The following is a 25,573-nucleotide window of genomic DNA, read 5'->3' on the forward strand; positions in this document are numbered from 1 at the left end:
TTGGACTTAAAAACAAAACAAAACAATTTATTTGTTTTCATTTTCATTTTCTAAAGATATACAAACCCAATTGCTTTCTATCTTTTAGAAATTCTGAAGAGATGCTGGTTCACTGATGCATTGCTCTCTTATTTTCTAGCATTGTTATATATATATGTATTCTTTTAAAATAAACCTTTTTCTATGATTCTGTTTTCTTTAATAGTATCCATTGAAATTAATATCATATTTCCCTTTCACTAAAAATTGTCTCCAAGGAAGTGGTAAGTATAATTAAAACTTACACCTAATTTTATTATATAAATGTATATGTATGTGTGTATATTCCACCACTCAGGGAAAAAAAGCCAATTTCCACTAAGAATGCCCTTGATGAAGCAAGAAAAATACTAATTTTTATTAAATCTCCACCAATGAAAACGTACCTTTTAATATTACATGTGACAAAAACAGGAAGTACCTACAAAGCATTTCTGTTGCATACCAAAGCATAATGGTTATTTTGAGAAAAGCACCTTTGTTATTGTTTGAGTTGTGAGCTGACCTAGCTGCTTTTACCATGAAATACCATTTTTTATGTAGAAAAGAACAATTGTCAAAATGATTATTCAGATTTGGTTACATGGCAGACATTTTCACAAAAAATGAACAAAGTAAATCTGTCAGTTCAAGAAAAACAACTGACAGTATTTGTTGCCAATCAAAATGATGAAATTTGAGCTTTCAAGCAAAAAATCAGAATTTTGGAAAACCTGTATTTGCTTATAGTTTCTCAATACTTACAGCCTTTTCTGAAGAGATTGGTGGTGATATTAACACATTTAAAAATATTGCATAATGAAATATGTCAATACTTAGAAGAGCTGTATAACTCAGTTAACCTTAGTTTTCAAATGTTTAATGCATGATAATATAAAATCATCCATGAGTAAATGAACCACTCAAAGTGCAAAGACAGACCAACAGATTTTAATGTAACAGAGTATTTTAAGTTCATATCAAGTGTTAGATTCCACATTATAACTAGTCTTTAATAATCAACACTTGTGAAGTTCTGGTGTAATATCAAAGATGACTACCCAAAATTATCTTGAAAAGCTACTATAATACTATTCCCTTTTCTGACTACCTATCTGGCTGGGTTTTCTTAATATTCTTCAACCAGAAAAACAGATGGCAACAGTTTGCATGCAGGAGCACATGTGAGAATTCATCTGTCTTCTATTAAGCCAAATGTTAAAGAGATTTGCAAAGGTGTAAAATGATGCTATTCTTCTCAAATTTTTTAATAGAGTTATTTTTCATAAACTATGTTATTTTACCAATGGTTTATCTTTATATGAATTAATAAACAAATATTTTAAATTTTTCTCAGTTTTAATGTGTATTATAGAAAATATTTATAATGGGTATTCACAAAAGCTTTTGGGGGTTCTCAACAATTTTTAAGATTTTAAAGGGATCTTAAGATCAGAAAGTGTCAGAACAGATATACTAGGAGATAGAAAGCAAAGGTGATTTGGGCCCTAGGCATATATTATATACTATATTAAAGTATGTAGGTATTTATTGAATTGGCAGTTTTGTCAATAATCTCATCAATGATAATACTAAGCAAGATAATTTAGTGAGAAAATACAATGTCAGTTCTAAATTATGACAAGTTCTCATCTATATAGGATCCAAAGAAATAAAAGATGAAAGAGGTAGGAGAAAAATATGCTAGCACACTGTAGATTTTAGAGGGAAGGAAGGGGAGGAAAAATATATAGCATTTATTTCAAAAAGCCACACCTAGCTATATCATAGTTTCAATAGATACTTTATAAATCAGCTTTATATTTATAATTCTATTAGATGATAAATAACTTCATTTAAAATGAAAAGAAATACTATTAGACTCTGAGATGGCCTATATAGTATCAAGGAAAGATTAAATAATCTTCAACGCAATTTTAGTTATAGTTTTACATTAATTATTTGAAAATTGGTGATTCATATTGGGTTGCTTAATATAAATATTCATCTAATCAGAACATCTCATTAATAAGCCATTCTAGATAGACTGAAAATTACTATTTCTGAATTGTTTTTTACATCATCACTTTGCAAGACAAATACAGATTTAGATCAGAGTTAGGTCTAGGAATCTATGTCAAAAGTATCTAAGCGCTCGTTTTACTTAAAAAAAAAATACACAATAATATCCCACAATCTAGAGTGTGTGTTCAGTCAGTAGCTACAAAAGAAGAATCAGACTAAGTCCATGCAGCTTGTGGTAAAGAAAAAACAGAATTCATAGGGCCTCAAATGAACTCTGGAGTTGAGAAATTCAAAAGCTTTATTAGGAACTTCCCAGGATTTATTCCTGTAACTACCATATACCCATGGGAAGGAAAAGACTAAATCAGGGATCCCTGGTCCACAGCCTGTTAGGAACAGGGCCGCTCAGCAGGAGGTGAGCAGTGGGTGAGCGAGCGGAGCTTCATGTGCCCCCCATCGCTCGCATTACTGACTGAACCATCCCCCCCACCCCACCCCCATCTGTGGAAAAACTGTCTTCCACAAAACTGGTCCCTGGTGCCAAAATGGTTGGGGACCGCTGGACTAAATGAAGACTTTACATGCCTCTGAGTGGTTCACCAATGCTGGCTTAGAGTATTTTTTCCCCAGTCATGATCACACTACTCTGGGTGTTTGCAGGCTAATGCAATTCTCAATATTGTCCAGGCCATCAGACACAAAGTTATTCAGAGGCCATTTATTCTCTATGCTACTTAATTAATTACAGCTTCTATGTAGTGATGAAACTGCCTCCTACTGATATACATTTATAAAACAGAAAATTCCAAAGAAGATATACTGTCATTTTCCCTATAATGGCAATTGGAAGAACTGTATCTCTATTTATCCCATTAAAAGTTGCTCTGGGGAATGCAACTCTACACAGATTATCTGTTCTCCTAATAAATATGAACATTAAACTAAAATAATAATCCTTTAATTTATGAAATAACCAAGCTAAATAAAGAGGAACATTAAGGAACAGTCTTCACCTTGAAAGAACTGAAAATGACCCATATTCACAATAAATGATTGCAAAAGCTCAAGCTAGGATTTATAAATTCCTGCAAATTACTCTGGTTTGGAGACTAAAACCAATTAATTAGAATGGAAACGTTTCTTTTTCTTCAGCAAATTTGAAAGAATATATTTCTGCTATTTTGGCTCTCTTTAGAGCATATATGTGACTCTAAAATACACTACTTTCTATGGAAAAACATGACTTTTGCTTTATATATATTATATTGCCCATCACTCCCATTCCTGGCATCTGAAATAAAATGTCTGCAATATTTTCTATTGACTATCACTAACTGAAAATTTCTTTTTTGCTTTGAAAATCAAGGATGTTCTAGCAGTTATTTTAAAAATACTATATGTACTGCGTAAATTATTAGACCTTTAAAAAATGATAAATGATAGTGTATATTCTATGCATTTTTTGCAAAACATTTAAACTTAATAATCACGTACACTAGAGAAAGTACTATCCTGACTTAAATTAAAGAGAGAATGTTTCGTCATATTGTGCATGACATTTCTAACATATTGGTAACTCTGGAAAGTTTTCACTTCATTTAGAGAGTCTTCTGCCATGTTTATTTAAGGCAAGAGAATGGAAATTACAGGTTATTGGTTAGATCCAAAAGGAAAATATCCAGACATTATATCTTTATTTATGCTTAGTGGCTTACACATGATCATGTCATTAAAAGGCTTGTTACCATGTCCTTAAAGACTACAAGATGAAATTATTACTCTATTGAAAACATTTTTCTTAATCTCAATGCTGATGTCTGTGTGTGTGTGCGTGTTTGTGTATGTGCATGTGTGTTTGTGTATGTGCATGTGTCCTTCCCTTTGTCTTTCTTTCTTTGGCTGTAACTGTTCATCTGCTTTATCTACATTTTATTCTGAGTGTGTCTCTGTGTACCTTCTCTGCCTATTACTGACTTTTTTTGACATATAATTCACATACCCTAAAATTCATCATTTTAAAGTGCACAACTTGGGAGGAGATTCAAGATGGTGGAAGAGTAGGCAGTGGAGATCACCTTTCTCCCCACAAATACATCAGAAGTACATCTACGTGTGGAACGACTCCTACAGAACACCAACTGAAAGCTGGCAGAAGACCTCAGACCTCCCAAAAGACAAGAAACTCCCCACGTACCTGGGTAGGGCAAAAGAAAAAAGAAAAAACAGAGACAAAAGAATAGGGACGGGACCTGCACCAGTGGGAGGGAGCTGTGAAGGAGGAAAAGTTTCCACACACGAGGAAGCCCCTTCGTGGGTGGAGACTGCGGGAGGCGGAGCGGGGAAGTTTTGGAGCCACGGAGGAGAGCCAGCAACAGGGGTGCGGAGGGCAAAGCGGAGAGATTCCCGCACAGAGGATCGGTACAGACCGGCACTCACCAGCTCGAGAGGCTTGTCTGCTCACCCACTGGCGCGGGCAGGGGCTGGGAGCTAAGGCTCGGGCTTCGGTGGGATCCCAGGGAGAGGACTGGGGTTGGCTACGTGAATACAGTCTGAAGGGAGCTACTGCGCCATAGCTAGCCTGGAGGGAGTCCGGTAAAGTCTGGAGCTGCCGAAGAAACAAGAGACTCTTTCTTGCTTCTCTGTTTCCTGACGCGCGAGGAGAGGGGATTAAGAGCGCCGCTTAAAGTAGCTCCAGAGGCCAGCGCGAGCCGCAGCTATCAGCGCGGATACCAGAGACGGACATGAGACACTAAGGCTGCTGGTGCAGCCACCAAGAAGCCTGTGTGCAACCACAGGTCACTCTCCACACCTCCCCTCCCAGAAGCCTGTGCAGCCCACCACTGCCAGGGTCCTGTGATCCAGGGACAACTTCCCCAGGGAGAACACACAGCACGCCTCATGCTGGTGCAACATCACCCTGGCCACTCCTGCCGCAGGCTCTCCCCACATTCCATACCCCTCCCTGCCCCCCGGCCTGAGTGAGCCAGAGCCCCCGAATCAGCTGCTCCTTTAACCGCGTCCTGTCTGAGCGAAGAACAGATGCCCTCAGGAGACCTACACACAGAGGCGGGGCCAAATCCAAAGCTGAACCCCAGAAGCTGTGCAAACAAAGAAGAGAAAGGGAAATCTCTCCCAACAGCCTCAGGAGCAGCAGATTAAATCTCTACAATCAACTTGATGCATCCTGCATCTGTGGAATACCTGAATAGACAACGAATCACCCCAAATTGAGGAGGTGGACTTTGGGAGAAACGATATATATATTTTTCCCTATTTCTATTTTTGTGAGTGTGTATCTGCATGCTTCTGTGTGTGATTTTGTCTGTATAGCTTTGCTTTAACCATTTGTCCTAGGGTTCTGTCTGTGCGGTTTTTTTTTGTCTTTTATTAAGGATAGTTTTTAGCGCTTGATATCATTGGTGGATTTGTTTTTTGGTTTGGTTGCTCTCTTCTTTCTTTTTATTATTTTTAAATTTTTTAATAATTATTTTTTATTTTAATAACTATTTTATTTTATTTTATTATTTTCTTTCTTTCTTTCTTCCTTTCTTTCCTTCTTTCTTCCTTTCTTTCTCTTTCCTTCCTTCCCCTTCCCCTCCCCTCCCCTCCCCTTTCCTTTCCTTTCCTTTCTTCTTTTTTTCCCTTTTATTCTGAGCCATGTGGAGGACAAGCTCTTGGTGCTCCAGCCAGGCGTCAGGGCTGTGCCTCTGGGTGGGAGAGCCAAGTTCAGGACATTGGTCCACCAGAGACCCCCCAGCTCCACGTAAAATCAAACGGTGAAACTCTCTCACAGATCTCCATCTCAACGCCAAGACCCAGCTCCACTCAACAACCAGCAAGCTACAGTGCTGGACACCCTATACCAAACAACTAGCAAGACAGGAACACAACCCCACCCATTAGCAGAGAGGCTGCTTAAAATAATAATGTCACAGACACCACAAAACACACAACCAGAAGTGGACCTGCCCACCAGAAAGACAAGATCCAGCATCATCCACCAGATCACAGGCACTAGTCCCCTCCACAAGGAAGCCTACACAAGCCACTGAAACAACCTTAGCCACTGGGGGCAGACACCAAAAACAACAGGAACTACGAACCTACAGCCTGCAAAAAGGAGACCCCAAACACAGTAAGATAAGCAAAATGAGAAGACAGAGAAACACACAGCAGATGAAGGAGCAAGGTAAAATCCCACCACACCAAACAAATGAAGAGCAAATAGGCAGTATACCTGAAAAATAATTCAGAATAATGATAGTAAAAATGATCCAAAATCTTGGAAATAGAATGGAGAAAATACAAGGAACGTTTAACAAGGACCTAGAAGAACTAAAGAGTGAACAAACAATGATGAACAACACAATAACTAAAAATTAAAATTCTCTAGAAGGGATCAATAGCCGAATAACTGAGGCAGAGGAATGGATAAGTGACCTGGAAGATAAAATAGTGGAAATAACTACTGCAGAGCAGAATAAAGGAAAAAGAATGAAAAGAATTGAGGACAGTCTCAGAGACCTCTGGGACAACATTAAACACACCAACATTTGAATTATAGGAGTCCCAGAAGAAGAAGAGAAAAAGAAAGGGACTGAGAAAATATTTGAAGATATTAAAGTTGAAAACTTCCCTAATATGGGAAAGGAAATAGGTAATCAAGCCCAGGAAGCACAGAGAGTCCGATACAGGATAAATCCAAGGAGAAACATGCCAAGGCACATATTAATAAAACTATCAAAAATTAAATACAAAGAAAAAATATTAAAAGCAGCAAGGGAAAAACAACAAATAACATACAAGGGAATCCCCATAAGGTTAACAGCTGATCTTTCAGCAGAAACTCTGCAAGCCAGAAGGGAGTGACAGCACATGCTGAAAGTGATGAAAAGGAAAAACCTACAACCAACATTACTCTGCCCAGGAAGGATCTCATTCAGATTTGCTGGAGAAATTAAAACCTTTACAGAGGAGCAAGAGCTAAGAGAATTCAGCACCACCAAACCGGCTTTACAACAAATGCTAAAGGAACTTCTCTTGGCAGGAAACACAAGAGAAGGAAAAGACCTACAAAAACAAGCCCAAAACAATTAAGAAAATGGGAATAGGAACATACATATCGACAATTACCTTAAATGTAAATGGATTAAATGAGCCAACCAAAAGACAGAGACTGGCTGAATGGATACAAAAACAAGATCCGTATATACGCTGTCTACAAGAGACCCACTTCAGATGCAGGGACACATACAGACTGAAAGTGACGGAATGGAACAAGATATTCCATGCAAAGGGAAATTAAAAGAAAGCTGGAGTGGCAATTCTCATATCAGAAAAAATAGACTTCAACACAAAGACTATTACAAGAAACAAAGAAGGACACTACCTAATGATCAAGGGATCAATCCAAGAAGAAGATATAACAATTGTCAATATTTATGCATCCAAAATAGGAGCACCTCAATACATAAGGCAAATGCTAACAGCCATAAGAGGGGAAATCGACAGTAACACAATCATAGTAGGGGATTTAAACACCCCACTTTCACCAACAGACACATCATCCAAAATGAAAATAATGAAACACAAGCTTTAAATGATACATTAAACAAGATAGACTTAATTGATATTTGTAGGACATTCCATCCAAAAAAACCAGAATACACTTTCTTCTCAAGTGCTCATGGAACATTCTCCAGGACAGATCATATCTTGGGTCACAAATCAAGCCTTAGTAAATTTAAGAAAATTGAAATCGTGTAAGTTGTCTTTTCTGACAACAGCGCTGTGAGACTGGATATCAATTACAGGAAAAATTCTGTAAAATATCCAAACACATGGAGGCTAAACAATACACTACTAACTAAGCAAGAGATTACTGAAGAAATCAAAGAAGAAATCAAAAACTACTTAGAAACAAATGACAATGAAAACACAATACCCAAAATCTATGGGATGGAGCAAAAGCAGTTCTAAGAGGGAAGTTTACAGCAATACAATCCTACCTTAGGAAACAAGAAATATCTCAAATTAACAACCTAACCTTACTCCTAAAGCAATTAGAGGAAGAAGAACAAAAAAACCCCAAAGTGAGCAGAAGGAAATAAATCATAAAGATCAGATCAGAAATAAATGAAAAAGAAATGAAGGAAATGATAGCAAAGATCAATAAAACTAAAAGCTGGTTCTTTGAGAAGATAAACAAAATTGACAAACCATTAGCCAGACTCATAAAGAAAAAAAGGGAGAGGACTCAAATCAATAGAATTAAAAATGAAAAAGGAGAAGTAACAACTGACACTGTAGAAATACAAAGGATTATGAAAAATTACTACTACAAGCAACTCTATGCCAATAAAATGGACAACCTGGAAGAAATGGAGAAATTCTCAGAAAAGCAAAACCTTCCGAGACTGAACCAGGAAACAACAGAAAATATGAACAGAGCAATCACAAGCACTGAAATTGAAACTGTGATTTAAAATCTTCCAACAAACGAAAGCCCAGGACCAGATGGCTTCATGGGCGAATTCTACCATTTAGAGAAGAGCTAATACATATCCTTCTCAAACTCTTCCAAAATGTAGCATAGGGAGGAACACTCTCAAACTCATTCTACGAGGCCACCATTACCCTGATACCAAAACCAGACAAAGATATCACAAAGAAAGAAAACTACAGGCCAATATCCCTGATGAAGATAGATGCAAAAATCCTCAACAAAATACTAGAAAACAGAATCCAACAGCATATTAAAAGGATCATAAACCATGATCAAGTGGGGTTTATTCCAGGAATGCAAGGATTCTTCAATATATGCAAATCAATCAATGGGATACACCATATGAACAAACTGAAGGAAACAAAAACGTATGATCATCTCAATCGATGCAGGGAAAGCTTTTGACAAAATTCAACACCCATTTATGAAAAAAACCCTCCAGAAAGTAGGCATAGAGAGAACTTTCCTCAACATAATAAAGGCCATATATGACAAACCCACAGCCAACATCGTCTCAATGGTGAAAAACTGAAACCATTTCCACTAAGATCAGGAACAAGACAAGGTTGTCTACTCTCACCACTATTAGTGAACATAGTTTTGGAAGTTTTAGCCACAGCAGTCAGAGAAGAAAAAGAAATAAAAGGAATCCAAATGCAAAAGAAGAAGGAAAGATGTCACTCTTTGCAGATGACATGATACTATATATAGAGAATCCTAAAGATGCTACCAGAAAACTACCAGAGCTTATCAATGAATTTGGTGAAGTAGCAGGATACAAAATTAATGCACAGAAATCTCTTGTATTCCTATACACTAATGATGAAAAATCTGTAAGTGAAATTAAGAAAACACTCCCATTTACCATTGCAACAAAAAAAGTAAAATATCTAGGACTAAAACTACCTAAGGAGACAAAAGACCTGTATGCAGAAAATTATGACACTGATGAAAGAAATTAAAGATGATACAAATAGATGGAGAGATATACCATGTTCTTGGATTGGAAGAATCAATATTGTGAAAATGGTTATACTACCCAAAGCAATCTACAGATTCAATGCAATCCCTATCAAACTACCACTGGCATTTTTCACAGAACTAGAACAAAAAATTTCACAATTTGTATGGAAACACAAAAGACCCCAAATAGCCAAAGGAATCTTGAGAAAGAAAAATGGAGCTGGAGGAATCTGACTTCAGACTATACTACAAAGCTACAGTAATCAAGACAGTATGGTACTGGCACATAAACAGAAATATAGATCAATGGAACAGGATAGAAAGCCCAGAGATAAACCCACGCACATATGGTCACCTTATCTTTGATAAAGGAGGCAAGAATATACAGTGGAGAAAAGACAGCCTCTTCAATAAGTGGTGCTGGGAAAACTGGGCAGCTGCATGTAAAAGTATGAAATTAGAACACTCCCTAACACCATACACAAAAATAAACTCAAAATGGATTAACGAACTAAATGTAAGGCCAGACACTGTAAAACTTTTAGAGGAAAACACAGGCAGAACACTCTATGACATAAATCACAGCAAGATATTTTTTGACCCACCTCCTAGAGTAATGGAAATAAAAACTGAAATAAACAAGTGGGACCTAATGAAACTTAAAAGCTTTTGGACAGCAAAGGAAACTTTAAACAAGACGAAAAGACTACCCTCAGAATGGGAGAAAATATTTTGCAAACGAACCAATGGACAAAGGATTAATCTTCAAAATATATAAACAGCTCATGCAGCTCAATATTAAAAAAACAACAAACTCAATAGAAAAGTGGGGAGAAGATCTAATTAGACATTCCTTCAAGAAGACATATATGGCCAAGAGGCACATGAGAAGCTGTTCAACATCACTAATTATTAGAGAAATGTAAATCAAAACTACAGTGAGGTATCACCTCACACCAGTTAGAATGAGCATCATCAGAAAATCTACAAACAACGAATGTTGGAGAAGGTGCGGAGAAAAGGGTACCCTCTTGCACTGTTGGTAGGAATGTAAATTGATCCAGCCACTGTGGAGAACAGTATGGAGGTTCCTTAAAAAACTAAAAATAGAATTACCATTTGACCCAGCAAACCACTACTAGGCATATACACAGAGAAAACCATAATTCAAAAAGACACATGCACCCCAGTGTTCATTGCAGCACTATGTACAATAGCCAGGTCATGGAAGCAACCTAAATACCCATTGACAGACGAATGGATAAAGAAGATGTGATACATACATACAATGGAATATTACTCAGCCATAAAAAGGAACGAAATTGGGTCATTTGTAGAGATGTGGATGCATCTAGAGACTGTTATACAGAGTGAAGTAAGTCAAAAAGAGAAAAACGAATATTGTATATTAACGTATATATGTGGAATCTAGATAAATGGTACAGATGAACTGGTTTGCAAGGCAGAAATAGAGACACAGACGTAAAGAACAAATGTATGGACACCAAGGGGGGAACGTTGAGGGGCTGGGGATGGTGGTGTGATGAATTGGGAGATTGGGATTGACATGTATACACTAATATGTATAAAATAGATAACTAATAAGAACCTGCTGTATAAAAAATAAATAAAATAAAGTTCAAATTAAAAAAAGAACCTAAGTCATCTCAACCAGTGTACAAAATATTAAAAGATAACATATATGTGCCTGAACCATCTGATGAGAGTAATAAATACAATTATTTAAATTTATCATTTTATTTTAAATTGTTTCAAACTATTATCTCTCATTATTTCTTGAACTATTACTTCAACAAAGTTGTTATTGACTGAAATGTACTTCTAATGTATATCTTTTTTATACATATTATTATCTTCATAACATATGGCTACATTTTGCCATCATGTATAAAGATAGGTTATCTTTGTATAAGTTTACAAGATATAGTTAGAAAAGTCACCCTTTTCTTACTGAAAAACCAAACAGGTGGTATGTAAGAATTCCATAAATTGTAGAAAGAGCTTTCCCATACGTAGTCAAACCTCCATTTCAAGAGAAGTACAGAAGATGCTACCTCCTGTGGCCAAGCAGATAGTATAGATCTTGGAGGGAGGGTGGCAGCATCTCTAATTATATATTTCTCCACAAGCCTGGGACAGGAGAGCACTGATTGCAAAAACATTGCAACATTGATATTACACATGCAGTAGCATGTTTAACTCATTGATTTTTAATGCTTTCCCTTGTTTTTTTCACCCCCCGGGTCCTTCTGAGATTCTTATGAAAGCTATGGCTCTCCCTCCCAGGAAAATTGATGTACTTTCTACATACGTTATTTTGCATAAGTATCAGGGGATTCACAGACATCTTAAAAAACGTGACCACTGCCTGGATTAAAAACTTCTCTTTTACCACCTGGACAGAATTTTAGCCTTAAGTCAACAAAATTTGTAACATTCAACTACCTAAAGCTACTAACATTAAATTAAGCATCTTTAAGAATATATCCATGACAGCCATATTCAATGATACCATATTTTGAACTATAAACCTTTTTTCCACTACCCATTGTCTATTTTTTAAATTAAGGAACAAAACAGTGGAAGAAATGATATGGGATGAGTATCAGGAGGCCAATCCTGATATGTCAGTAGCCCTACTTGAGAAACTGTACTTTGTGTGAAACTAAGTGCTCTCCAGATCTTCCCTATAAGATGTTTACTGTCCATTTTCAAGTCCCTGTCACTGTAGTCTGATATTTCTTGTGGCCACATTAGGAAAAAAGGGTTTTGAATCTAAGAATTTTACAAATACACCAATATTCATGTTTCTGAAAATACGCATATTTCTGCTATTGGCAGAATAAAGCAAAGGAAGTGTGGTAATAGAGTTAGTAGAAATGGCTAATCAACAGCTCTCATACCATTTCTATATAAACTTCTCATCAAGTAGGAATCATGAATATTATGTTTAACCATTATATTCCTATTACTAAGGAGAGTGCTTGGAATATAGAAGATGCTCAGTAAATATGAGTAAACTTGGAGAATGTTAAGACTGGTAAAGGAGAAAAACATACTTGTCATACTGGTAGGACCCTAGAGAAACACTAAAAGTGAACACAAGGAAGATGACTAAAAATAACCTAAATGTCTACATTTGGATGCATTAGCTGGAGTTCTCCAGGATGCAGATCCTGAGGCAAAAGTTTATATGACACTGTTTTATTAGGGAGGGCAGAGGTGTGAAAAAAAAAAAAAAAAAGAGAGAGGGAAAAAGGGAGAGCAAACATAAGGAGATGAATTTATGAGTAGAAATTTAATTGGTATCAAGTACAGTCTTCAGAAAGGGTCTATGAACTATTACGGCCCACATGCATGTAGTATGAGTTATAGCCTGTAGGGGGATAAAGAGAGAAGAATTTATCTGCTGGTGCCCACCTCCTATTGGTCCAACATTTTCCCTAGGGAGCATTAACACCTCCTCACATCCAGGTTACACACACACTAGAACCAGGTGGATCTCACTGCATCTCAGTGGTAATAAAGAAGCCCTAAGAGGCAATTACTATTAATCTGCCTGCTAGAGCAGTTGCTGGGCAGAGCCCAGCTGAATTGTTCTGTGAGGTGGTAGCTAGGCCAGAACAAGTGACCAAAGGCCTAGACAAGTGAGGCTAAGAGGATTTCTGGAGGCACAAATAAACATACTTTAGTACATTCATATGATGGAATACTACTCAGCAATAAAAAATATAAATTAATCATATACAGTTTTTATTATATTGAGGTACGTTCCCTCTGCCCACTTTATGGAGTCTTTTTTTTAAACAACTTTATTGCAGTATAATTGCTTTAGAATGGTTTCTGCTTTATAACAAAGTGAATCAGTTATACATATACATATGTTCCCATATGTCTTCCCTCTTGCGTCTCCCTCCCTCCCACCCTCCCTATCCCACCCCGCTAGGTGGTCACAAAGCAACAAGCTGATCTCCCTGTGCTATGCGGCTGCTTCCCACTAACTCTATTTTATGTTTGGTAGTGTATATATGTCCATGCCACTCTCTCACTTTGTCACAGCTTACCCTTCCCCCTCCCCATATCCTCAAGTCCATTCTAGAGTAGGTCTGTGTCTTTATTCCATTCTTGCCCCTAGGTTCTTCATGACCTTTTCTTTTTGTCTTAGGTTCCATATATATGTGTTAGAATAAGGTATTTGTTTTTCTCTTTCTGAGTTACTTCAGTCTGTATGACAGACTCCAGGTCCATCCACCTCACTACAAATAGCTCAATTTCATTTCTTTTTATGGCTGAGTAATATTCCATTGTATATATGTGCCACATCTTCCTTATCCATTCATCTGTTGATGGACATTTGGGTTGCTTCCATGTCCTGGCTATTGTAAACAGAGCTGCAATGAACATTTTGGTACATGACTCTTTGAATTACGGTTTTCTCAGGGCATATGCCCAGGAGTGGGATTGCTGGGTGATATGATAGTTCTATTTGTAGTTTTTTAAGGAACCTCCATACTGTTCTCCATAGTGGCTGTATCAATTTACATTCCCACCAACAGTGCAAGAGGGTTCCCTTTTCTCCACACCCTCTCCAGCATTTATTATTTCTAGATTTTTGATGATGGCCACTCTGACCAGTGTGAGATGATATCTCATTGTAGTTTTGATTTGCATTTCTCTAATGATTAATGATGTTAAGCATTCTTTCATATGTTTGTTGGCAATCTGTATATCTTCTTTGGAGAAATGTCTATTTAGGTGTTCTGCCCATTTTTGGATTAGGTTGTTCATTTATTTTGAAACTGAGATGCATGAGCTGCTTGTAAATTTTGGAGATTAATCCTTTGTCAGTTGCTTCATTTGCAAATATTTTCTCCCATTCTGAGGGTTGTCTTTTCGTCTTGTTTATGGTTTCCTTTGCTGTGCAAAAGCTTTTAAGTTTCATTAGGTCCCATTTGTTTATTTTTGTTTTTATTTCTATGTCTCTAGGAGGTGGGTCAAAAAGGATCTTGCTGTAATTTATGTCATAGAGTGTTCTGCCTACGTTTTCCTCTAAGAGTTTGATAGTGTCTGGCCTTACATTTAGGTCTTTAAGCCATTTTGAGTTTATTTTTGTGTATGGTGTTAGGGAGTGTTCTAATTTCATACTTTTACATGTACCTGTCCAGTTTTCCCAGCACCACTTATTGACGAGGCTGTCTTTTCTCCACTGTATATTCTTGCCTCCTTTTTCAAAGATAAGGTGACCATATGTGCATGGGTTTATCTCTGGGCTTTCTATCCTGTTCTGTTGGTCTATATTTCTGTTTTTGTGCAGGTACTGTACTGTCTTGATTACTGTAGCTTTGTAGTATAGTCTGAGGTCAGGGAGCCTGATTCCTCCAGCTCCGCTTTTCTTACTCAAGATTGGTTTGGCTATTGGGGGTCTTTTGTGTTTCCATACAAATTGTGAAATTTTTTGTTCTAGTTCTGTAAAAAATGCCACTGGTAGTTTGATAGGGATTGCACTGAATATGCAGATTGCTTTGGGTAGTAGAGTCATTTTCACAATGTTGATACTTCCAATGCAAGAACATGGTATATCTCTCCATCTATTTGTATCATCTTTAATTTCTTTCATCAGTGTCTTATAATTTTCTGCATACAGGTCTTTTGTCTCCTTAGGTAGGTTTATTCCTAGATATTTTATTCTTTTTGTTGCAATCGTAAATGGGAGTGTTTTCTTGATTTCACTTTCAGATTTTTCATGATTAGTATATAGGAATGCCAGAGATTTCTGTGCATTAATTTTGTATCCTGCTACTTTACCAAATTCATTGATTAGCTCTAGTAGTTTTCTGGTAGCATCTTTAGGATTCTCTATGTATAGTATCATGTCATCTGCAAACAGTGACAACTTTACTTCTTCTTTTCTGATTTGGATTCCTTTTATTTGTTTTTCTTCTCTGATTGCTGTGGCTAAAACTTCCAAAACTAAGTTGAATAACAGTGGTGAGAGTGGGCAATCTTGTCTTGTTCCTGACCTTAGTGGAAATGCTTTCAGTTTTTCACCATTGAGGACAATTTTGGCTGTGGGGTTGTCATATATGGCCTTTATTATGTTGAGGAAAGTTCCCTCTATGCCTACTTTCTGCAGGGTTTTTATCATAAATGGGTGTTGAATTTTGTCAAAAGCTTTCTCTGCATTGATTGAGATGATCATATGTTTTTCCTCCTTCAGTTTGTTAATATGGTCTATCACACTGACTGATTTGCATATATTGAAGAATCCTTGCATTCCTGGAATAAACCCCACTTGATCATGGTTTATGATACTTTTGATGTTCTGTTGGATTCTGTTTGCTAGTATTTTGTTGAGTATTTTTGCATCTATATTCATCAGTGATATTGGCTTGTAGTTTTCTTTCTTTGTGACATCTTTGTCTGGTTTGGTATCAGGGTGATGGTGGACTTGTAGAATGAGTTTGGGAGTGTTCCTCCCTCTGCTACATTTTGGAAGAGTTTGAGAAGGGTAAGTGTTAGCTCTTCTCTAAATGTTTGATAGAATTTGCCTGTGAAGCCATCTGGTCCTGGGCTTTTGTTTCTTGAAAGATTTTTAATCACAATTTCAATTTCAGTGCTTGTGACTGGTCTCTTTATATTTTCTATTTGTTCCTGGTTCAGTCTCAGAAGGTTGTGTTTTTCTACGAATTTGTCCATTTCTTCCAGGTTGTCCATTTTATTGGCATAAAGCTGCTTGTAGTAATCTCTCATGATACTTTGTATTTCTGCAGTTTCGGTTGTTACTTCTCTTTTTTCATTTCTAATTCTATCGATTTGAGGCTTCTCCCTTTTTTTCTTTATGAGTCTGGTTAATGGTTTTTCAATTTTGTTCATCTTCCCAAAAAAACAGCTTTTAGTTTTATTGTTCTTTGCTATTGTTTCCTTCATTTCTTTTTCATTTATTTCTGATCTGATCTTTATGATTTATTTCCTCCTGCTCACTTTCGGGTTTTTTTCTTCTTATTTCTCTAACTGCTTTTGGTGTAATGCTAGGTTTTTTATTTGAGATGTTACTTGTTTCTTGAGGTAGGATTGTATTGCTATAAATTTCCCTCTTAGAACTGCTTTTGCTGCATCACATAGATTTTGGGTTGTCGTGTGTTCACTGTCATTTGTTTCTAGGTAGTTTTCAATGTCCTCTTTGATTTCTTCAGCGATCTCTTGGTTATTAGTAGTGTACTGTTTAGTCTCCATGTGTTTGTATTTTTTACAAATTTTTTTCCTGTAATTGATATCTAGTCTCATAGTGTTGTGGTCCAAAAAGATACTTGATATGATTTCAATTTTCTTAAATTTACCGAGGCTTGATTTCCTAAATTTACCAAGGCTTGATCTATCCTGGAGAATGTTCCATGAGCACTTGAGAAGAAAGTGTATTCTGTTGCTTTTGGGTGGAATGTCCCATAAATATCAATTAAGTCCATCTTGTTTAACGTATCATTTAAAGCTTGTGTTTCATTATTTTCATTTTGGATGATGTGTCTATTGGTGAAAGTGGGGTGTTTAAGTCCCCTACTATGATTGTGTTACTATCGATTTCCCTTTTATGGCTGTTAGCATTTGCCTTATGTATTGAGGTGCTCCTATGTTGGGTGAATAAATATTGACAATTGTTATATCTTCTTCTTGTATTGATCCCTTGATCATTATGTAGTGTCCTTCTTTGTCTCTTGTAATAGTCTTTATTTTAAAGTCAGTTTTGTCTGATATGAGAATTGCCACTCCAGCTTTCTTTTGGTTTCCTTTTGCATGGAATATCTTTTTCCATCCCCTCACTTTCAGTATGTATGTGCCCCTATGTCTGAAGTGGGTCTATTGTAGACAGCATATATATGGGTCTTGTTTTTGTATCCATTCAGCCAGTCTATGTCTTTTGGTTGGAGTATTTATTCCATTTACATTTAAGGTAATTATTGATATGTGTGTTCCTATTACCATTTTGTGACTTGTTTTGGGTTTCTTATTGTAGATGTTTTCCTTCCCTTGTGTTTCCTGCCTAGAGAATTTCCTTTAGCATTTGCTGTAAAGCTCATTTGGTAGTGCTGAACTGTCTTAGCTTTTGCTTTCTCTGTAAAGGTTTTAATTCCTCCATTGAATCTGAATGAGATCCTTGCTGGGTACAGTAATCTTGATGTAGGTTTTTCACTTTCATCACTTTCAATATGTCCTGCCACTCCCTTCCGGCTTGCAGTTTCTTCTAAAATTTCAGATGTTAACCTTATGGGGATTCCCTTGTATGTTATTTGTTGTTTTTCCCTTGCTGCTTTTAATATTTTTTCTTTGTATTTAATTTTTGATAGTTTGATTAATATGTGTCTTGGCATGTTTTTTCCTTGGATTTATCCTGCATGGGACTCTCTGCGTTTTCTGGACTTGATTAACTATTTCCTTTCCCATATTAGGGAAGTTTTCAACTTTAATATCTTCAAATATTTTCTCAGTCCCTTTCTTTTTCTCTTCTTCTTCTGGGACCCTCATAATTCGAAACTTGGTGCGTTTAACGTTGTCCCAGAGGTCTCTGAGACCGTCCTTAATTCTTTTTTTTTTTTTTTTGTGGTACGCAGGCCTCTCACTGTTGTGGCCTCTCCCGTTGCGGAGCACAGGCTCAGCGGCCATGTCTCACGGGCCCAGCCGCTCCGCGGCATGTGGGATCTTCCCGGACCAGGGCATGAACCCGTGTCCCCTGCATCAGCAGGCAGACTCTCAACTACTGCGCCACCAGGGAAGCCCCTGACCTTAATTCTTTTCATTCCTTTTTCTTTATTCTGCTCTGTAGTAGTTATTTCCACTATTTTATCTCCAAGGTCCCTTATCCATTCTTTTGCCTCAGTTATTCTGCTGTTGATTCCTTCTAGAGAGTTTTCAATTTCATTTAATGTGTTGCTCATCATTGTTTGTTTGCACTTTAGTTCTTCTAGGTCCTTGTTAAACGTTTCTTGTGTTTTCTCCATTTTATTTCCAAGATTTTGGACCATCTTTATTATCATTATTCTGAATTCTTTTTCTGGTAGACTGTGTATTTCCTCATCATTTGTTTGGTCTGGTGGGTTTCTACCTTGCTCCTTCATTTGCTGTGTTTCTCTGTCTTCTCAGTTTGCTTAACTTACTGTGTTTGGAGTCTCCTTTTCGCAGGTTGCAGCTTCGTATTTCCCGTTGTTTTTGGTGTCTGCCCCCAGTGGCTAAGGTTCATTCAGTGGGTTGTGTAGGCCTCCTGGTGGAGGGTACTAGTGCCTGTGTTCTCGTGGATGAGGCGGGAGCTTGTCTTTCTGTTGGGCAGGACTGTGTCCAGTGGTGCGTTTTGGGGTGTCTCTGACCTTATTATGATTTTAGGCTGCCTCTCTGCTAATGGGTGGGATTGTGTTCCTGTCTTGCTAGTTGTTTGGCATAGGGTGTGCAGCACTATAGCTTGCTGGTTATTGAGTGGAGCTGGGTTTTAGCATTGAGATGGAGATCTCTGGGAGAGTTTTTGCTGTTTGATATTACGTGGAGCTGGCAAGTCTCTGGTGGGCCAATGTCCCGCACTTGGCTCTCCCACCTCAGAGGCACAGGCCTAACACCCGGCCAGAGCACCAAGACCCTGCCAGCCACAGGGATCAGAAGAAAAGGGAGAAAGAAAGAAAGAAAGACAACAATAAAATAAAATTTATTAAAATAAAAAATTATTAAAAATAAAAAAACTAAAAATAAAAATGTAGCAACCACACCAAAAAACAAATCCAGCACTGATAACAAGCACTAAAAACTATACTAAAAACAAAAAAACAACAACAACAAAAAATCGGACAGACAGAACCCTAGGACAAATGCTAAAAGCAAAGCTATATGGACAAAATCACACAAAGACTCATACACATACACACTCAGAAAAAGAGAAAAAGGAAAACAATATATATATCATTGCTCCCAAGGTCCATTACCTCTATTTTGGGATGATTCGTTGTCTATTCAAGTATTCCACAGATGCAGTGTACATCAAGTTGATTATGGAGATTAAACCCGCTGCTCCTGAGGCTGCTGGGAGAGATTTCCCTTTCTCTTCTTTGTTCACACAGCTCCTGGGGTTGGTTCTGCTCTGGATTTGGCCCCGCCTCTGCGTGTAGGTCACCAGAGGTATGGGGTTAAAGGAGCAGCTGATTTGGGGGCTCTGGCTCAGTGAGGCTGGGGAGAGGGAGGGGTATGGAATGCGGGGCGAGTCTGCAGTGGCAGAGGCTGGTGTGACGTTGCAATAGCTTTAGGTGCACCATGTGTTCTCCCCGGGAAGTTGTCCCTGGATCACGGGACCCTGGCAGTGGTGGGCTGCACAGGCTCCCAGAAGTGGGGGTATGGATAGTGACCTGTGCTTGCACACAGGCTTCTTGGTGGCTGCAGAAGCAGCAGACTTAGCGTTTCATGCCTGTCTCTGGTGTCCACGCTAATAGCCGCAGCTCATGCCTGTCTCTGGAACTCGTTTAGGTGGTGCTCTGAACCCCCTCTTCTCGCACACCCTGCAACAATGGTCTCTTGCCTCTTAGGCAGGTCGACTTTTTCCCAGACTCCCTCCCGGCTAGCTGTGGTGCACTAGCCCCCTTCAGGCTGTGTTCATGCAGCCAACCTCAGTCCTCTCCCTGGGATCTGACCTCTGAAGCCAGAGCCTCTGTACCATTTTAAATGTTTGAGACAAATATCATGGATATTATTCATAAAAACAATGCTTAAATTTTATTTTGTTTCCTGGGGGCTGGCTGTGAGGTGGGGTATAATCCTTTACTCAGCTGGAGATGCAAGTGGGACAGGATTTCAACTGTTGAACATCCCCAAAGGAGGGTAGCTAGTGATCCAAATCACAGCACCCAGGGTAATAATGCCTTTAATCTGGGCTGGTATCAATATTCAAAGAGCAAGGTATGAAAAACAGGGCAGCAAAGGTTCCATGGCAGTAATGAAAGTTATGACATTTCAGGAATTCTGTGCTTTTTTTTTAAAAATTTTATTTATTTATCTTTGGCTGCATTGGGTCTTCCTTGCTGCACACGGGCTTTCTCTAGTTGCGGTAAGCTGGGGCTACTTTTCGTTGCGGTGCATGGGCTTCTCATTGCAGTGGCTTCTCTTGTTGCGGAGTGCAGGCTCTACGCACATGGGCTTCAGTAGTTGTGGCATGCAGGCCCAGTAGTTGTGGCTCGTGGGCTCTAGAGCACAGGCTCAGTAGTTGTGGCACACAGGCTTAGTTGCTCCATGGCATGTGAGATCTTCCCAGACCAGGGCTTGAACCCACGCCCCCTGCATTGGCAGGCAGATTCTTAACCACTGCGCCACCAGGGAAGCCCTAGAATTCTGTGTTTGATGTAAGCCTCTAGATATGGTACGGGAAAGGTGAAAGGGTCTGACACCCAGAGGAAAGAGACAAAAGATGGCTACAAAGTTATTAAGGCATGAATTATGTAAATCAGAGCTCCAGTCCAAGATGAAACAGTAGTGGAAATCAGGAAGTCTAAAGGTGGCCAGCTCAACAGAAGGCACAGGTTATACTTGGTAGCAAGACAGGTTTTGACCCATCCTCTGGTACCTCATAAGGTAACAAGCTTAGGAAGGATTGGTTCAGATGCAATGTGAGGCTGAGCTGGGCAAAGCTGGGACAAGCAATGATCTATATTACCTATGTTTACATCAAGTAGGATTGCAAAGCAAAAGTCTGACTACATATGTCTTTGACTGTGATTTGGTTTTTCTCAACATTTTAACATTTCTAAAATTGGTATCTAATTTCAAATCAGATATATGTCTTTCACTTGAAAATCTTCCCACCTCTCCACAAAGTCTTCATTGATTAAATTGATGGTCAAATTGGTTTCTTAAAAATAATCACTAAGGGGCTTCCCTGGTGATGAGTGGTTGAGAGTCCGCCTGCTGATGCAGGGGATGCAGGTTTGTGCCCCAGTCTGGGAGGATCCCACATGCTGTGGAGCGGCTGGGCCCGTGAGCCACGTCTGCTGAGCCTGCGCATCCAGAGCCTGTGCTCCGCAACTGGAGAGGCCACAACAGTGAGAGGCCCGCGGACTGCCAAAAAAAAAAAAAAAAAAAAAAAACACCCACTAAGACTATATATGTTTCTCTTCCTAGTGTTTTTTTCCTATGTATTAGCACTCCTTTAAATTTAAAAATAAAAAACAAAATTAATACATCAAACTAAAAATCTTCTGCACTGCAAGGAAAATCATCAACAAAATGAAAAGGCAACCCACTGAATGGTAGACAATATTTGCAAATCATATATCTGATAAGGGGATTATATCCAAAATATATAAAGAATTCACAAAACCCAATAGCAAAAAACCCCAAACAATCCAATTAAGAAATGGATAGAGGATCTGAATAGATATTTTTCCAAAGAAGACATGCAGATGGACAACAGGTACATGAAAAGATGCTCAACATCATTAATCATCAGGGAAATGCAAATCAAAACCACAATGAGATATATCACCTTATACCTTATACCTGTCAGAATGGCTATTATCCAAAAGACAACAAATAACAAGTGTTAGTGAGGATACCCTGTGCACTATTGGTGGGAATATAAATTGGTGCAGTAATTATGGAAAATAGTATGGAGGTTCCTCAAAAAATTAAAAATAACTCTTCCTCTGCCACCTCCCCTGGCTCTCTTGTGCTACACCGTTTCTCTGATGCAAGACTGTCCCAGCCCAGATATGGCTCGTGGACAGCAGAAGATTCAGTCTCAGCAGAAAAATGCCAAAAAGATGGACAAAAGAAGAAACAAAGACATGACCAAAAGCCTGCTGCCAAAGCTGCCTTAATATATATCTGCACTGTCTGTAAGACACAAATGCCAGACACTAAGACCTTCAAGCAGCACTTTGAGAGCAAGCATCCTAAGACCCCACTTCCTCCAGAATTAGCTGATGTTCAGGCATAAAGTTGTTTACAGGGGAAGTTGTGACACCTTTGACTCTTCTCCTGTCTCAGACCTTAGGTAACAAACCTGCAGCTGCTTTTCTAACAAACTGTTGATCAGCAAAAATGAAGGGGCTACAGAAACACTCATTTTTATGCTGCTCCCTTTTGGGCTTCATGCAAAGACAATTCTGTGCAAATGTACAGTTGACTCTATTTGGAAATCTGAAAATCAGTCCATTCTTGTTATAAAAAATTTTTTTTACAATTGTAATTATATTGATGTTCATATTATATAAAATAACTCATTTAATAAAGTAGTACTTTGATTTTACAACATCACAGGATAAATGGTTCTAGAAATTCTGTTCTAACTTTCTACATTATTTGCCTTATAAAAATCTAATGAATTCATCAGCTAGAATTGCAAGCACAATTCTTATCTCCCTTTCTAATGCAGGGGCATTTTCATAGTTAAACTAGAGCAGACTCATTCATTAAATTTGTGCACACAATTTTATTGGAAGCTGCTGACCTAGGTGAAGAATGACTTATCTGCTGCCTTAGTATATCGCAATCATGTGTCATTTTCCCCTCTGATTGTTTCTTGTGATTGAGGTTGGAATATTTAAACTTGCTGTGTGACCTGGCTATATCTGCCAGCCATGTATGGCCTGTAGATAACTGATAAATTCCTTAAAGTGGTTGGATTGTCAGGGAGCCCATGTGAAAAATTAGGTTCTGAAGTATATGCCACAATGAAGTAATCAGCCTATTGTTCAATACAAAATATGATGGAACATATGTGAACTGGTAAAGATCTATCTTTTATAAATTATACTTGATTCTTTGAAAATTGTTCAAGTTCTTTCATTTAAAATTGAAACTCATAATTTTTGAAGGAGTTTTTAGAAGTTAATTACAATTTGGCCAATTTATGAATGGATTTTGCATTAACAGAAAGATTGGAATGGCTTGTGACTGGGTTAAATCCCAGTGAGTAGTTGATTTTTACTTTGTGCTGGTTCCTAAAATCAAAGGCTGCGTACAGTATGACTTCCGTCTGAACTAGAAAAGCATTAAAATAGGCCAATATCCACATTTTTTTGGCTCTAAGGATGGGAAGTGGGTTGATTCCAATGAATGAGGTAAATCCTACCCAGTTAAAAAAGACTAATATAGGCTTCTTCCAATTTGCTTTTGCCAACTATTAATACAAGTGAAACTGCTGTAACTCAGTTTAAATTTAAAGTTGATAGAATAGGAAGAACACTCAAATATTTACTGGTAATTGCTTAGTGCTGCAAATCTGATCCTGTGGATTACAAAATGCATTCCCTCTTTCTGCTGTAACTCATCACTGCATTTGTTTTGTAGTTGTACATATTCTGCCCACCTTGTTTGTCTTCACTGTAAGTTTAAAATAAGATATTTCCAAGGAAAAGCTTCAGTGGTGATAATTTCTTAGTAACTCCTATTCTTATACTCTTACTTTAAAATAGTCATTTTTTTCACGTATTTGATTTCTTCAGTTTCAGATTTATTATTTGTTAATTCCCAATATGTTGGTTACCAGAACATTAGAGTTGGCTTAATTGCTTACAGTGGTTATTAACAGAGGTTCTGGTTAAATTACAATTTAAAAGTTTTTAAAAGTGCTTTGAGCATATGTATGTTTATATTAGTAATAAATCATTTAAAAACCTTTCACAAGTTTTGGTTTAATTTTTTTTCATTTGTTTTACTGACTAATTCAGAATAAAAGCTTTATGTTCTTGTTAAAAAAAAAAATTAAAAATAAGGACTACAATATGACCCAGAGAGTCCACTTCTGGGTATTTGTCTGAAGAAAACAAAAACACTATTTCATGAAGATATGTGCACCCCTATGTTCATTGCAGCATTATTTTCAATAGCGTATGGAAAAAACCTAAGTGTTCAATGATGGATGAACGGATAAAGAAATTGTGGTATTTATACACACATACACACACACACATAGACACATACTGGAATACTATTCAGACATAAAAAAGAATGAAATCTTGCCCTTTGTGACAACATGAATGAACCTTGAGAGCATTATGCTGCATGAAATAAGTCAGACAAAGAAAGACAATAATTGTATATGAAATTTAAACAACAACGACAACAACAACAACAAACCAAGCTCATAGATACAAAGAACAGATTGGTAGCTGTCAGAGGTAGGAGATGCGTGGGTGGTCAAAAGGTATATAAACTTCTAGTTATAAAATAATTAAGTCATGAGGATGTAATGTACAGCATGATGACTATAGTTAATAATACTGTATTGCATGTTGGAAAGTTGTTAAGAAACTAGATCTTAAAAGTCTTTATCATAAGAAAAAAAACTTTTTTTAAAACTGTGTATGGTAACAGATGTTAACCAGACTTGTGGTGATCATTTCACAACACATATAAATAATCATTATGTTATACACTAGAAACTAATAGTGTTACATGTCAATTACACATCAATTAAAAAATCCCCTCAAAACCCAAAAAACAAAATGAAGATTATCCTCTCTCTTGTTATATTCTTCCTTAAAGATACACATGTACAAATCTCTCCTATTAAAAGCAACAGAAAAACATCTCCTTGGATGCTGTGTTTCCATCTAGCTACAGTCACCTCTCTCATTCCCTTCAGAGTCAAGTTCCTGGAAAGAAAAGAATATAATTTTTGCTTATTATTTCCCACTACCTACTTAAAATAAAACTGCTCTAGCCAGAAGTCATCTATCTATGACCCAATTGCCAAATCCAGCAGCCTATTTTTAGTCCTCATTGTACTCGACAATTCTGTAGCATTTAATGCTGTTGGCCAATTTCTTCTCTTAAAACTGGCCTTTTTAAGAAAAATAACCATCTCTGTCCACTTCCTACCTTCCAGATGCAACCATCCCTGTCAACAGTGGTGAATCCTTTCATACTTTCTCTTGGCTCATGCAAAATATAAAAGCACATGTGCACATAAATACTCTGCTGTCACTTTTCTCAACATATCATGGATGTCTCTCCAAGTTAGTAGATATTGATCTTTTAGTCTTTTTTCTAACCTACATACACACATATTTTACATAAATA

General features: G+C 37.5%; 1 protein-coding gene and 1 pseudogene across 1 annotated transcript in view; one reads left to right on the top strand and one right to left on the bottom strand.

The window, feature by feature from the left end:
- The window catches only part of RNF180 (ring finger protein 180), a 279,926-nt gene that overhangs the window by 85,373 nt on the left and 168,980 nt on the right, over positions 1-25,573 (bottom strand). The window lies entirely within an intron of this gene.
- LOC103087852 (zinc finger protein 706 pseudogene) lies at positions 22,258-22,484 on the top strand (annotated as a pseudogene).

The sequence above is a fragment of the Lipotes vexillifer genome, unplaced genomic scaffold (assembly GCF_000442215.2).
Source record: "Lipotes vexillifer unplaced genomic scaffold, Lipotes_vexillifer_v1.1 scaffold563, whole genome shotgun sequence".
In the NCBI taxonomy this organism is placed as follows: Eukaryota; Metazoa; Chordata; class Mammalia; order Artiodactyla; family Lipotidae; genus Lipotes; species Lipotes vexillifer.